This window comes from Bombus vosnesenskii, unplaced genomic scaffold (genome assembly GCF_011952255.1).
Source record: "Bombus vosnesenskii isolate JDL3184/JDL3185 unplaced genomic scaffold, Bvos_JDL3184-5_v1.1 scf7180000014632, whole genome shotgun sequence".
Taxonomy (NCBI): Eukaryota; Metazoa; Arthropoda; class Insecta; order Hymenoptera; family Apidae; genus Bombus; species Bombus vosnesenskii.
This window is the reverse complement of record NW_022883563.1, coordinates 53,438-68,823: the sequence shown is the minus strand read 5'-3', so window position 1 is coordinate 68,823 and position 15,386 is coordinate 53,438. Positions and strand designations below refer to the sequence as shown.

General features: G+C 41.5%; 1 long non-coding RNA gene across 2 annotated transcripts; it reads left to right on the top strand.

The window, feature by feature from the left end:
• Positions 1-824: 824 nt before the first annotated feature.
• LOC117240445 lies at positions 825-15,368 on the top strand. Of its 2 annotated transcripts, none has more exons than XR_004494691.1 (3): positions 825-890; positions 14,388-14,473; positions 15,327-15,368. It is a non-coding gene; the product is annotated as an uncharacterized LOC117240445 (long non-coding RNA). The 2 variants fall into 2 exon arrangements; XR_004494692.1 differs by lacking the exon at positions 15,327-15,368 and adding an exon at positions 14,563-14,652.
• The last annotated feature ends 18 nt before the right edge of the window (positions 15,369-15,386 follow it).

The window sequence follows — 15,386 nt, the reverse complement described above, 5'->3', positions numbered from 1 at the left end:
AATACTCCGAAGATCATTGGATATTTTCGTGCTAAAATTACAAAGTAAAATATGCACAGCTGTATCCGTATTATTAATAATGGAGGCTGACTCCTACGATATTTTTCTACCATAAAAATTTCTACCATAGACCTCCCCCAAATGTAAGGAAATAAACTCCGCAGTTAACAAATTAATTGTTTCCAAAATGTTTTCAAATACTCCGATGATCACTGGATATTTTCGTGTTAAAATTACAAAGTAAAATATGCACAGCTGTATCCGTATTATTAATAATGGAGGCGGACTCCTACGATATTTTTCTACCATAAAAATTTCTACCATAGACCTTCCTCAAATGTAAGGAAATAAACTCCGCAGTTAACAAATTAATTGTTTCCAAAATGTTTTCAAATACTCCGAAGATCATTGGATATTTTCGTGTTAAAATTACAAAGTAAAATATGCACAGCTGTATCCGTATTATTAATAATGGAGGCTGACTCCTACGATATTTTTCTACCATAAAAATTTCTACCATAGACCTCCCTCAAATGTAAGGAACTGCGGCATAAGTTCCCTAATAAACAATAGGAATTTCTGTTGTAAACTACAAATTACAAATTACGAAACCTTCCGCTCTAAATTAACTAAAGATCACCAACAATTCTCCTTCGTTCTGAAACTAATTCTCCGACAAGGGTGTTCCCTATGAATGAGTCAACTGGCAACGAAAGACCAAAAGCAAGAGGGTTCTCGGTCAGTGTCTCTGGTGCACGCCAGCTAGGAAGCCTTAGCCGAAGGTCGTCCGGCTGAAGATAACTGCGAAGTCTGCAAAGCGGCATTGTTAGCGAAGGAGAAGGAGCCCTGGGGTGTGCAGACGTGCTCCGAAAGAAGCACGAACTTTAATGGTGGGTCCCAGTAGTAGACGGCCGTTCCTCTTCGCTTGCTCATTGTCACTCGAAGCTCGGTGCCCGTCCCTCCTTCCGTACCACGTTACCGAGTCTGAGACGCGAGGATGAAAGGAAAAAAAGCCGAAGTATGACACAGGTCCAACGACGACACCAACGACGACACCAACGACGACACCAACGACGGCGACGACGATCACAGAGACACGAGAAGAATGAAAGACAAGCGGCGCTGCTAAGTGCCGGCTCATTACTTAAATGGTCCGTGATAAGGGATCTCTGGTGCTGCTGGCGCGAACACGCTGAACAGCAGATTTTTCGAATAAAGCCACTTTTGGACAAAGTAGTTGCTGGCTCACGAAGTTTTCTTCTTTCGTTGTTAGATGGCGCGATCCTAAAGTAGGCGCGCATTTTTCTTCGCGATCTCACGTTTCGATCGCGGATTTCGACTTATTGGGGAAACAGGTTAATTGGATTATTACTGGAGAAACTTGGATGGATGAACGTTTTCATCGTTTCGTTCAATGACGGGTGAAACGCGTGAAAAGAGTTCGTAAGGTTTAAGCTGGGTGAGAAAATACAGCTTTGAATTTCCTGTAAATGAGAGTTTAACAACGACGTGTCAAACACGACGCATGGAGCATTTGTACTAAATTTCTTATTAAATCTTGTTAATTCACTAGCTAAAAACCAACTATTACATCGAACATGATACGACCAATAAAAATAAAGATATCTATACGAAGAATACGAAACGTAGATTCTTATGAATATGTGCGTTTCTTTAGGTGTATCGCTCCTCCAAACGACAATTCGCCGAAACACACATCAACTTTAACCAATGTATGAGAAATCGTCTCTAGCGCGTTTTTATGCCAAGATGAACGCTACTGTGACCCCGAACGAACCGTGAAACTGAACGATTCGATCTGTCATTGAAAACGCCCATCGGTCGCGAAAGTCTTGTTCGTTTTTCATCGACGGCCCGGTTTAACGTTACACGCGTGTCTGGTTTCTGTTCACGGGCGGTTCTTCGTGCGTCAGAGCGTCCGAGCATACGCGTGCACCCGTTCGTCTTTCCACCAGAAAGAGAGAAGAGGGCTCTCTGTCGTGGCTGTTGGCATTCCACGCCTTCGAATGCGGCATTTCAAATTTTTTCACCGACACAGGGCACTACGGAACGGGAATAAATTTGGCGGGCCGTGACTGCGCCTTAATATTCCAACAAGCAGACAGAAAAATAGAGAAAGAAACGGGCACTCGCGTGTCTCAATGCTTGTAATTTATTTTTCGATTAATTCCCAATCACCAGCCGATAATTTTGATGTTTCCAGCTGATGATAAATCGAAAAAGTGAATAGAGGACTTCCAGTAGAATTTGCGTGATTCATTCTTGGCGTTGATTGGCGTGAATTGTTCGTCAAGACGTTATTTTTCCAAGGGTATAAAAATCTGTCAGTTAGGTGGAAACTATCAATTTGTATACGAAAGATACGATCGTATTTGAAGATTGTATCGTAGTCATCTGATTTATCGTGCAAATTTTGCACGTGACACTCTATATTAAGTTTGTTGTAGCATTAATTAATCACAGAATGTTACAAGAAAACAAATTTGGTTTGGCAAATATAATGGCCGATGTTATGTAGATATGTGTGGCGGATCGGTATCAATAGGACGCCGACAGGTCGAGCCGCGGGTACCAACCGCCAACACTAGAGGGCTACGACGACAACGAGTCTGTCTGTCTAACTCGCTAGGGGTCGAATATACGAACGATTGATATAAATACCGCACCTAGCGAGACTCGCTCTACGTCTAAGGCAGGGACTACCGAGCATAGCCTTACTGACGAGTCCACCGGTAGTCCCGGGACGAAACGCGCTCTCTCTCTCTCTTTTCTTCCGTCACATATGTAATGTTCGAATTTGTAAACTAGTAACTTTTTCGACAAGGAGGTATAAGGAACAAGTTAAAGTAGACGTCATGTTACGAATCATCTGCGAGATATAAAAGACTTCTTTTATGAGGGATCAACACCTCGTGAAGTCAGATTTTATTTATAACATACTTTACGATTTTGATTTATTTGTTTGAGGTGGTATGTCGTGATAGGGTCGGAAGGAAAACTCAGATTTCTTGAACGATAAATGTTTATTCACTCTAATGTCAATGAGTACACTTGATACAGGATTCGCGACTGTATTCGGTTCGCGAATGCGCGGTTATAAGATAGAGCTTGGAGCGTCATGGCGTATAAATACGTATGGTGATGTTTCGAGCTCGCGGAACACGAAGGTTTTCTTCTCGCCGTGTCGCGTAATCGGGTGAGGACTGATTTTCTCTATGCGCTCCTTTAAACGGTTCGCGAATTCCGAGTTGGCCTGTTGCTTCGTTGGTACGAAGAATTCTGTCGGCAATCGTATGCTAGTACCGTAAACCATTTCGACTACTGTTGCGTTCAGGTCCTCCTTGATAGCGGTTTCTATGCCTAATAAAACAATTGGCAGGACTTCTACCCAGTTGCTCGTATTGTGACATTTTATTGCTGCTTTTAATTGTCGATGTAGGCGCTCTACCATTCCGTTGGATGCGGGGTGATAGGCTGTTGTGCGTAAATGCTTAATGTCGAGCAACCGGCATAGTTCATTGAATAGGTTTGATTCGGACTGGCGTCCTTGATCAGTCGTTATTTTTGAAGGTACGCCGAAACGAGCTATCTATGTAGAGAGGAGGGCCGAGGCAACGGTTATCGCTATATTGTGAAGTTTCTGCCTTCTAAGGCGTGTCGAAAATGTTTGACTGCGGTGTATATCGCGAGTAGTTCGCGATCGTACGCGCTATATTTTTGCTGAGCGGGGGTCAAAGATTTCGTTGCGAATCCTAGCGGCTGTAATTGGTTATTCGCGCGTTGTTGTAATACTGCCCCCATTGCGTAGTCGGACGCATCTACCGTGAGGCTGATGGGCGCACCTGGTATCGGATGCGCCAGCATCGTGGCGTCCACGAGTGCACGTTGCGATTCGCGAAAGCTGTTTTCCTACTGCTCCGACCACTCGATGGGCGCGTTGCCCTTTTTCGCGCCTTTTAACAGGTCGTTGAGTGGCTTAAGTGTTTTTGCGGCCCCCGCTATGAAACGTCGGTAGAAGTTTATCATACCGAGGTACCTACGTAGTTGCTTGGCGTTCGCGGGCTTCGACAATTTTACAATCGCTTCGACATTTTCGGGCGGCGGCTTAATTCCATCGGGGTTTACCGAGTATCCGAGGAATGTGATTTCGTGCACGCCGAATTCGCATTTCGTGGGGTTTATCACAACGCCGTAATTATTGAGACGGTTGAGCAAGATTTTCAAATGTTCGCGATGTTGGTTTTCGTCGTCCGAGGCTATGAGAAAATCATCGATGTACGCGTAGACGATATCGAGCCCGCGTATGATTTCGTCGACGAACCGCTGACATGTTTGCGTGGCGTTCCGAAGTCCAAACATCATATTTGTTGTTTCGAGAAGTCCGGTAGGCGTTGTTATCGCGGTTTTTTCAATGTTCTCGGACGCAATCGGAATTTGGTGGTAAGCGCGGACTAGATCGATTTTTGAAAAGATTCGCTTACTATGCAGATGTTGCGCGAAGTCTTCGATATGTGGCGGTGAGTATCTGTCGGGTACGGTGCGGGCGTTCAACGCACGGCAGTCGCCACATGGACGCAGGTTTCCGTCCTTTTTCGGCACTACGTGCAGGGGTGATGCCCACGGGCTTTTCGATGGTCGCATCACGCCTAGCTCGATCATGTGTTCAAATTCCGCTTTTACCTCTTTAAGTCGATCAGGTGCAAGCCGACGCGGTTTGCTGTAGACTGGTGGACCAGGTGTAGTTTCGATGTGGTGTAGCATACCGTGTCGAATTCTCTCTTTTCCGAAGATCGGTGGGCGGGTGGGGTCCGGGAATTCTGCCAGGAGTTGGTAGTATGGTGATTCGCCGATGACGGTCTTGTCGGACGCTTCGTCTGTTGTGGCGGCGTATCCCCTTGATGACGTCTGTGTTATCGTATCGATAAGCCTTTTATTTCGCGGGTCCACGAGCAACCCGGAGTGGCTTAGAAAATCCATGCCAATGATGGGTGTTTTGACGTCGGCTACGGTAAAATCCCACTTAAATGCTCTGCGTAGGGACAGGTTTAGGTAGGGACAGGTTGGCTGCGAACAGCTCGTACTCGCTTCTGTTCACGTGTCCGTGTAGCTTGTTGCGCGGGTATACGCAAACATCTGCGCCGGTGTCGATGAGGTAGGAGATCCGCGAGTCCTTGTCCGTTACGAATATGCGGCTAGATGCCAAACCGTCGTCGTTTGCCGCTTTTACGGACGGCTGGTCCGGTTTTCCGAGTTCCAGGAGCAAGGGGGTGTGCACTTTCTCGCGCTTTCTCGGAACTGTGTGTGATAGTAACACAGCCCGTCTTGCCGCAGCGTATCGCGAGGGCGCGAACGGCGGCGGGATCGTGTACGCGAGCGTGATTGTACTCGTGCCCTACGGTGTTCATTGCTTCTTTGCTCGGCTACTAGCGCTCGCATCTCGCTCATATGGGCGTCCATTCGCGCTACCCGCTCGGTGACCAAGTTGGCGAAGGCTGCCATGGCGTCGCCTATTCCGCTATTCTGGCCAGGTGGGAGGGTTATCGCAGGTAGTCGGCCTGCGCTGGCCGCGGCGATCTGCCCTGATTCCAGGGTGGCTTCGTAAATGTTATCGGCAATTTGTATGCGGGAGTCCGGATCGTTGTTCTGTACAGAGGCTAGGATGCTCCGTATGCGCTGTGGAAGTCGACCTTCCCAGACGGTGAAAATGACATCGTCTACTAACGAATTGGTGCCTAGGCTTTTGAGATCACGCTAAAACTGAGAGGGCTTCCTGTCCCCCATTTGCTCGTTCTCGATTACCTGTCGGAGTCTCTTGGCGTACGACTCTCCCAATCGCTTGATGAGCTCCTTTTTGACGTAACGCTCTGTCGCCGGTGCGGCGTCGAATACGTCTCGAATTAATCTCGCGTGCGACTTGTCGAGATTCGCGATGACGACCTGGTATTTTTCTTGGTCACTAGTGATCCGGGCAGTTTCGAACTGCACTTCCAGCATCTTGAACCACAAGTCGACGTCGTCAGACCAGAACGGTGGCACGCGGAGAAGGGCGCTAATCGAGTCTGCGTTGTCCCCGCCGGCCTTCGTACGTGCGGAGTGGGCGTTATTGGTCATTTCGAACTGATTTAGATTCATTGTGTTACATTTCACGAGCACTCGGGGATAATCACGTCGGGGTCACCAATTTGAGGTGGTATGTCGTGATAGGGTCGGAAGGAAAACTCAGATTTCTTGAACGATAAATGTTTATTCACTCTAATGTCAATGAGTACACTTGATGCAGGATTCGCGATTGTATTCGGTTCGCGAATGCGCGGTTATTAGATAGAGCTTGGATAGCTACGATTCGAGATACGCTGCGAGTGCGGACAATGATTGCACGAGATGTCGAGAGCTTAGATAATTATTCGGCTCGAACCGTGTAAGTATAACGATCGTGATATACTGCGGTAACTCGCGGTAATAGACCGACATTTTTGTCGCGATGCTGCTGCGGAGGAAGACTCGTTGGGATGTGTCCAAGGATGCGAAGGCATCGGATTCGTTGAGAAAAGCTTTGGTTCGGAAAGTGAGGGAAATGTACGTTAATGTTTATTGGCTAATTCGTATTGGTCGTTGGAAAAGGGTGCTAGCTGCCCTTGAGAGGGTGTTGCTAGCGGGCAGCGTCGTATGTGAGAGATAGCAGATTTCTCGTGTGTCCCCGTGGTAGGTGGTCGACTTCGAGACTGATCAACAAAGACTGTTTGTCTCTTTGGAGGACCTTAGCTAAAATAAATCCTAAGATTTATAGCGGTCCTTAGGCTAGCTGGAAATATTCGGTACGAATGTATCGACATCTGGCAATCATCTTGTCCGCAGGTATAGGGTCTTTGTGTCGTGCGTCAAGCGACGTAAACTGTTGGGAAGTTTACTGTCAAGTGCCGCCACATGTTCAAGGAAAATGTATCTGCAGCCGGTTATAGCGGTATTTACGTTACGGATGATCTATGGGAAGATTCACACGAACAAACCTTTATGGACTAACCAAATTTATTTTGTTATTAAAAACGATCTACAGAACCGATCGACGACTGGTGTTCAATTTAAAAATTGCTTCTCTATAAAAGCAAGAAATCTAATTTACATCGTGTTCTTCATCTGTCGCCTCCATATACATCCTGGTGGCAATAAAATTCTGAATTTACGAGAAATCCGTATTTCGACTTAAGCTTATCGATGTTACCGACTGGACAAAGCCTTCGAGAGTTTAAATTAACCGATCGACCCTTCGTTGAAAGGACGAGCAAGTGCCAGGAAACCTTCGCGGGAACGCTCGTAAAAGCGCGCAATGGTTCGGCGTGGTAACCTAGGAAGAGGAACAGGCGCGACTGAATCGTAACGGTTGTCGTGGCCCCTTTCAAACGATCCGTGGCCACCCTTCAGTTTCGGCGTCATTAACCCTTCTCTTTTTTCTTCCTGGTTCACTTAGAAACGAAGAAAATTCCGGAGATAGTTTGCTCTTAGCAGCTGCCATTTTTTTTTCTTTGTTTAGTCGACACGAAGCATTTTGGAGAATTTCTGTGATTGCATCGCGAAGGTACAGAGAATAAGAGAAAGCGCTCTTTGTTCGTTGACGACTTTCTGTCAATTAGAAATAAGAGTAAACGGCATAACAGTTTTCTTCTTTGCCACTGTATACGTAATTTTTGTTAGACTTTAACAACTCGTATTTTTCGTGAGCAAATACTGTCGAGTGGTTATACACTGTATATGTGAAGCTTCGTTTTCTTCGCGCGAAATATCCATGTTGTTCTTTCTATACTTGTGTTCATATATCATGACGTTCAGCCTACACGTGCCCGAGAATGTAATGTAACAGATAATTGGGTTCGAACTGTAAATCTTTCATTTGCAGCATGACGCGAATCTAACAATACTTCTTTCCTTGTTCAGATCATGAATATTTTTGTCGCGTGCAGGTAGAATCATATGTCTAGAGTATCCACGGGTTTCGTGTTTACTTATTTCTTTAACTAACTTCGGTTTTAGCCAACTTCCTATTAACCAGCAAATTAATCAAATACTTTCAGAATCAATGACAAGAATATACCGAAAAGTGTCGAAAGAATTTTAAAGGTACAATCATTTTCCTAAAAGTTATCTTGAGACGTATTGTATCGTTAGTCTCATAGAGTTAACCACTTTTCTCTAGAATAATACTCGAACACAGCTGTAGCTTTCTATAAATTTCCTCGATATTCGATTGAATTTCCCGAGATCGTTTCCAATGACGAGATCGCAGCAGTTGTTACGAAGAATATCGGAAGAGCGAAGAACGCGTATGTGTGTCTGATCCATCATTCACGATAGTCTCTACGGTCCATGCGTATGATCCATCATCTGCGTAACCATTTTACAATCCTCACCGTGGAAATGCCGATCCGCGATGCTATTCTCGCGCGCACTCGACCGCTTAAGAGTGTCGTGTAAAATTAAGGTAAAAAGTAAGGAACTTGTTAATTTCCGACAAGGAGATAAAGTTCTTTTTATTTTTTACTCATTTTATACAATTTTTTCGGTTCGCGATGATACACTTTCGATATTTGGATTAGTTAAGAATTTTTTTATTAGACTGACTGGATGATTTTGAAGGGAGAATTTATATTCTTCCATTCGTTGGAGTGGGAGAAGGTTTTGTTTACACTTAATGTAACATTCGGAGAACGGCTGGAGTGATCGAATGCCACTCAGGCGGCTGAGAACGGATGCTGACCGAACGGTCACACGCGATAAGGCGTTCGGAATTTCGGTTTGTTATATACAGCTGCTCGAATTTCGTCTGTGACAAGAGCATCGTCCAGAGACGTTTCCATCATACACAAATAACTTTGTTTTTCTTCTTGCAGTCGGAAGCGTGGAGAATTCGATGTTTCTGGCTGATCTGTTGTTTTATCATTTGCGCGGCATTTTTTCGCGGTTAGAAGAAAGATGAGATTAATATCTTTGTGGTATTTTGATACTTATCGATCTGCCGATAATGTCGATGCTGGTAGGGGAAAGCGTGGTTGAGAAGAAGCGCGCTTTTTCGATAAATTATGAATTATGGCTAACGGTAATTCATGCAATTTACATAATCTAGATGGAACAGACGCTTTTCAAGATCGCTTGTCGACTCATTTATGTTTATAATTTTCAGGAGAGGAAAATCTAAACCTTGAATATATTCAATTCGGATATGTACTGTAGCCTAAATTCGGGTCTTTTTTCGACTTTCAACGATATCGATTTTGTCTCGATTGACTTCCTGCCGGTTTACGTGCTTTTATTCTTACTCCTTCTTCTTCTTCCGGTGTCCAATGATTCCTTTGAAAATCGACGCGGTTAGTACCGAAGCGTACGCTTCCGATGCGGAAAGTACGCGATCGAAGCGCGTGGCTTCTGATCGGAAGCGTAGCCTTGCAAACGCGATTAGATTGCATTAGCTACGAGACTGAAATTAAATCTCGAGTCGGAATTGTATTTAATTTTCTTCGGGAAGTTCAATGCCGGAATCGAAAATTAGACGATTGAATAGGGATTCCTAGTTGATTTTAGACGTCCCTCTTCCTGTAACTCCCACTGAACTTGCATTGGGCGTTGTTCGTAGGCTTGTCGTGCGGCAAACCGTTTCGCAAGAGCTTATTTGCATTTCCTCTAACTGCGGTTCGCATAAGACGCGTCAGAGGAATATTGACTACTATCTATTAGGTCAGATTTTTTCACTATTTTCTGCTTCTCGTAGGATTGTAATGTTACAGTACCGGTAACACGAAGCTTGATCTACGGCAAATAATAAAATATCTTTGAGATTAAAAAATATAAAGATTTGAAAATTAGGACATTTGAAAGTTTGTACTTACTCGACTGAATTGCTATTAAGTGACGTTTAAAAATTTTAATCACAAGGTTGAAAGTAATATAGTTAGTAATTCTAACGAACACCTATCCTCAGATAGATTGGTATACACACGCGAGTCGACCGTATTCTCCGGAAATGAAAACAACTACATCCCTGGAACCTGGAACACGTGATTTTCCGCATATCCATTAAAGCAACATCGGTCAGTGACTCGTCTACGGTGCAGTCGCTAGACTCAATTAATGACCACGTTCTGGTCGTAAATATAGAAAAGGCAGCGAGATATTTTAGTTTGTTGGCTAACTGGGCTGAGGTTGGGTCAATGTTTCTGTGGATTTCATTTACCTCTTCCGGCCTCCTTATATTTTCTGAATTCTTACAATTTCCGAGATACCAGTTCATAGCAAATTGATTCTTATTATGGCGTAGGATATAGTAAATCTTATTGTCTAAAAATACAGGAAAAGATTTCATTTTAGATGATTATTTCATTAAAAGATTATTATTTTTTAACATTTTATTCAAGCGTTTCTTAAGACATTTGTTCAAAGAGATGTCAGGTTATAAAAAATTGAATCAACCTTCCCAAAGCTCCTTAACCTCTTGTTATTTTTGATAAATCAATAGCATTACGCAATATATACCGTGTGATTTCCCTAGACGATCTAGTAGCACTCTTCTTTACAACCTTCTTTCAAAACGAGAAACAAGAAGAGGATTTACCAAATATCATTGTCATCGAAGCGCAGAGACGCTCCGGTGATTCTTATCTCCATTCATCTCTCCGAGTGAAACTATTTGACGTCGCCTTGAATAGGCTCAGACAGTTTTGTCGGGGGTCCGTGTCGTCGACTGTAGCCAGCTCGCACGATCGTGAATGGAAAGACTCGTATAAAATCAAAGGGCCGACAGACTCTTCCTGCTTAGACGAGATCAATGAGATCTCGTTCAATAGAGAAGTTACCTTCTCGACCGCCGGCGCCGTATTACCCTTCAAAGTCACCGGAAAGTCATATAAGCCAACCGATGCAGCCTAACCTTTATCCACAGATAAAATAGGTTTCTCTTATTCCATCTGAATTTCTAAAGAAACCAAGACTTGATTTCAGTCTGGTTAAAAGCTTCGCTCGATTAAAGCTGTTTTTCAAGCAATAACCTACTTTGTGAATTTCATGCACGCGAATCCAAGTATGTATGCGGCAGAAATGAAGCTTTCGTGCATGTCTAATTGTAAGTTGATGCGAAACAATGCGCATGCGCCGAAATCCCATCACTTTGCGGACCCACATTGTGCCTTTTATTAAGGCGCCTTGTTTGTTTACTCTTCTCGAGCTAATTCTTCACTATTATTATCTACATTATTTTCACTGGCTAACAACTGGTTGGTCTGCAATTGACTAACCAATACAAATTTTTCGTTACGTGCATATATTCCAAAGAATTCGAAATTAAATTATCATGTATTACGGGCAGTTACGATAGAGTGACACAAAGCAATCTGTGTTTGAATGCCTCCACTCGTGGACAATATCGATATAACCTAAATGCGATAAATCGCGAACGTTTGATTCGACTCATGGGAAATTTACGCGTTTTTGAATCGTCCCGAGTCGCACGCGAAATGCAGGTCAGAGAACCGTCTAATATTTATTGTTGAGATCGTGGGCTTGATCTTAATGGCGCGGCGGCACGCGATTCTTTACCAACTATGCTCCTTAACTCCAGCTCTCGACCTTCTTCCCTATTCAACTAGCTCGAGCAGTGAAATTGACTCTGCATGCCTGTGATTTTGGCAGGGAATGGGAGTCGAGTTCGTAGTGAATGCACATTGTGTATACGTGTTTTAGGTGGTTTGTGTGAGTTTGTTGCGGAGATTCGAGACATTTATTTAACCTCTTTATCATATTCGAGCCTGTGCAATATAACCATATCTTAAATGTAATAAGTTTTATTTTTTATTGCAAAGTTCTTGAAATATATAATGCACACAATAAGTGTATAATATTTTATATATATAAATTATATTTAAGAAGTTTGGGATAGTTTAAAGATGAAATAAATTGCTTTTTAAGTTTAATCTCTTACTTTCGACGAAATCAAGTTTCTCTGGAATTTGGTGGAGTTTAAGATTTGATATCGGTGTCGTAGGAGTTATGTGACACTTTAAGGTGGAATAAATCTAGCGAGGAGTTTAAGGTGCGGCAAAGGAGCGTGGAATGTTGCAATAGAAATTTATTGCAGTGTTAGTGCATTGGTAGATTGATCAAATTTACGTGTAGCGTGGGTAACCACTGATAAATATTTTGCAATGTGTATAATTTCTCAGTAATCTGAGGCTTATAAAATCTATTGACAACTAATGGAAATTGTTGATTTAACAGATCAATTTTAAATTCCTCGTTAATCTAAATTTTTTAATCCTATTTACAGCTAAACCTTACGACGAAAAATTAACGAAGTGGAATAAAAATGGCATTGTGATTCTTCTCGTCGTGTATTGGTGTCACATCAAATTTAAGAGACAGTTTTACTTGCGGATGCTGCGTGTTACGTTGGTGAAGTCGACGAAAGCGTAAAATAGGAGCTCGTCCGAAATACACTAACGCGGAAGGTTAAATTTAACGCAAAAGGCTGAGAAATTAGTTTAGAACTCGAAGTTTCATTGGTACGACGCTCTTGAAACGCATTCAAAGAGGTCGGCGACCTCGAAAGGGGATGAACGCAACTGTTTCGTGGGAATTTCTTATTGTGGCTTATTTGGATAAAGCTACTTTAAAATCAGCGCTGGATTCGTCTGTATTTTGCCCGGAAATCATAAAATGTTTAGGCCAGGCGACTCCATGTACAGAAAATGTTATGTCCACTTTTTACGTCCGTAGAATTCAACTCTTTACTACTATGCACTTCTTCTCCAAAAAAATATCGCGTTTCAATATTAAAAAAGTTTCAATAATATGAAGAATGATAACATGATAACCTTACAAATTATTAGTATTAACAAATTCTTATTGTCGTATAGAAATGCCAACTATTGCTTCGGTAAAACAAACAAAGGAATTTTACAGGTAAATTTTACAAATTACAAGTCATCTTATAACGCAAAATACGACGTGTAAAATTGTCTCAATTTATTAATAGTATTAATAAATTATTATGATAAAAGATGCAGGAATCTTAGCCTCATGAGAAATTAGAGATGAAAATGAGTGGGAAAAGATTAATCACTGGTCCTCCTAAAAAGATGCAGTCCCATGGATGGATGGTTGTGCGAGTATTAAAGCAGCGCAAAACCGTTCCCCGAATTCTCATCCCGGACGTTGTACGACCAAAGACAAAAACAACTCACTCGAGGGCATTGCGGAGAGACATTCATCGAGGACACAATAGTATTATTCCAGGAAGTGCTAGTTCTTCCTAGATTCCGGTTACAATGTTCTTAACGCGTGGAAATTAATCTTGACCAGGAAACATCTATAACGGCATGTATTTTCTGCCGTGATTGTAAATCTGTTTGGAACATGCGGTTTGTCCGTTAATCTATGCGCTGTTGTTCAATTGAGTCAATATTATTTGTTGGTAGATTAGTGTGTGCAAGAGCGCTTTATCCATTATTGACCAATTCGAGCACGTATTGGTAAATTTCACACCGGCAATTACGGTGAAATCGTTCGTGGTCGCTGGAAATTAGCAGTATCGTTTGCGGTCGTGAGCTGATTGACACTGCGTGAGCGGGGAATTATGTGAAGCAGCTTTGCTTTGTCGTTTCATGCATTTAATAGGTTTACGGCGGTGAACAGAGTTTGTAAAAAATAAAGACAAGGTAGAAAAAGATTATTTTTCATTTTTTACTATTAGATTATTTTCAAAGTGATCTTTTCAGTGAAATATGATTGACAAAAAATAAGATCTATAATTGAATCATTATAGAAAATAGAATAATATTGATAATAAAGAAATAAAAATCAATTATAGAATAACATATAATAATAATAATAATAATAACAATAATGTGGATAGACTTTATGTTTACTTTTATATGTATAATGATACTGTTTGATCCTTGAATTAAAGTTAAGATTAACGTTGCGATTATGATTATCCTTTGTCTGACTAAATATATTTGAAGTATCAATTACAGTAGAATTTTTGAAAGATTCTTGGCTGTTAAACAAAAAACTGGTTCCTTTATTGTTAGGGAAGTGATACATTTACACTGTACATGAGAGTGTGTGTGTAAGGGTTAGAGGGCGTCAAGGACTTAGTGGAGACAAAAGACTGTTGCCAGATGTTAGAAGAATCTAGGATAGTCGGTTGGCGACCAGCGTGCGTGCAAGACGTTCTTCAGAGAGTAATATAGATGTATAACTGTTGTGTGGGAAATATAGTCAATAATTTGTATTCCCAAATCCTCGAATTTCCTTAACATTTATATTTCGCTCAATTATCATAGAATCGTGAAACTGACTTTCACTTCAAATTTTGTCTGTTTCAGGAGTAACAAGTACCTGCAAAAATCATCCATCAGCCGGATATGTGCTGTCGGAGGGTTTTTCATTAGCATTCCCGTCTTTCTAACTGGTAAGAACCAATTCCTTCAATGCTGTCAACTTTAACCTTTTGAAAGATACTAGTACATAAGTTATACGTTTAATTTTTCTTGAATTCAGGCATGAATCTAAAAGATACTGTGAACTATCTCTGAGCGTATGAAATCAGTTTAGAAATCCAATGGAAATAAAGTTAATTTTAACGCCGAATAGTCATTATTTTTCTTAGAAAAATAAAAAACGATCGTCTTTTAGGGAAGTTTTAACAGATTAATTTATAAAGAGCTGAAACAGAATATTCATGTCATGCATGAATACGGCTGGTGGATGGATCGAGATCTAATCTAAAGTTTACGTTGTGTCATGCTAGTTTACACAGCTATCATTCGCTCGATCGATCGTTAAGCTGTTGAACTCGATTCAAGACGGACATTTTGACTCTGTTCAGAAGAAAACTGCGTTTTAATAAATTTGACGGAATAGAAATTATGATAGACCACAACGTTTTTTTAATTATATCATAAAATTTATTTATTTTTTTTAATGTCATGTTAGAAACTTCAAATACTGTCCAAAACTTCGAACGTAATCGTTTTAGAAATTTGTAAATTACTTAACGACCAAAAATATTGAATTCTCTATTGCCTGAAGATAGATTCTCTATAATTTAAGTAATTTATTCGTCGAGAATTGATATATAAAGACTTAAATAATAAATTAATTGAAAAATAATTTGCGACTAGTATTGAAAATTTCAATGAAAAGCATATGTATATAGTTTACGCTTCGAGAATTATATGTATTGAGAATATGTATTTGCGCTGATTCTTTGTCCCGCTTGTTATGGCATACGTGTTATAATGATACTCTAACAATGCTTTCAGGTATGATATTGTATACATTAATCCAGTTTCATTCGACGCCGGTGTCACGTAAAATGGATA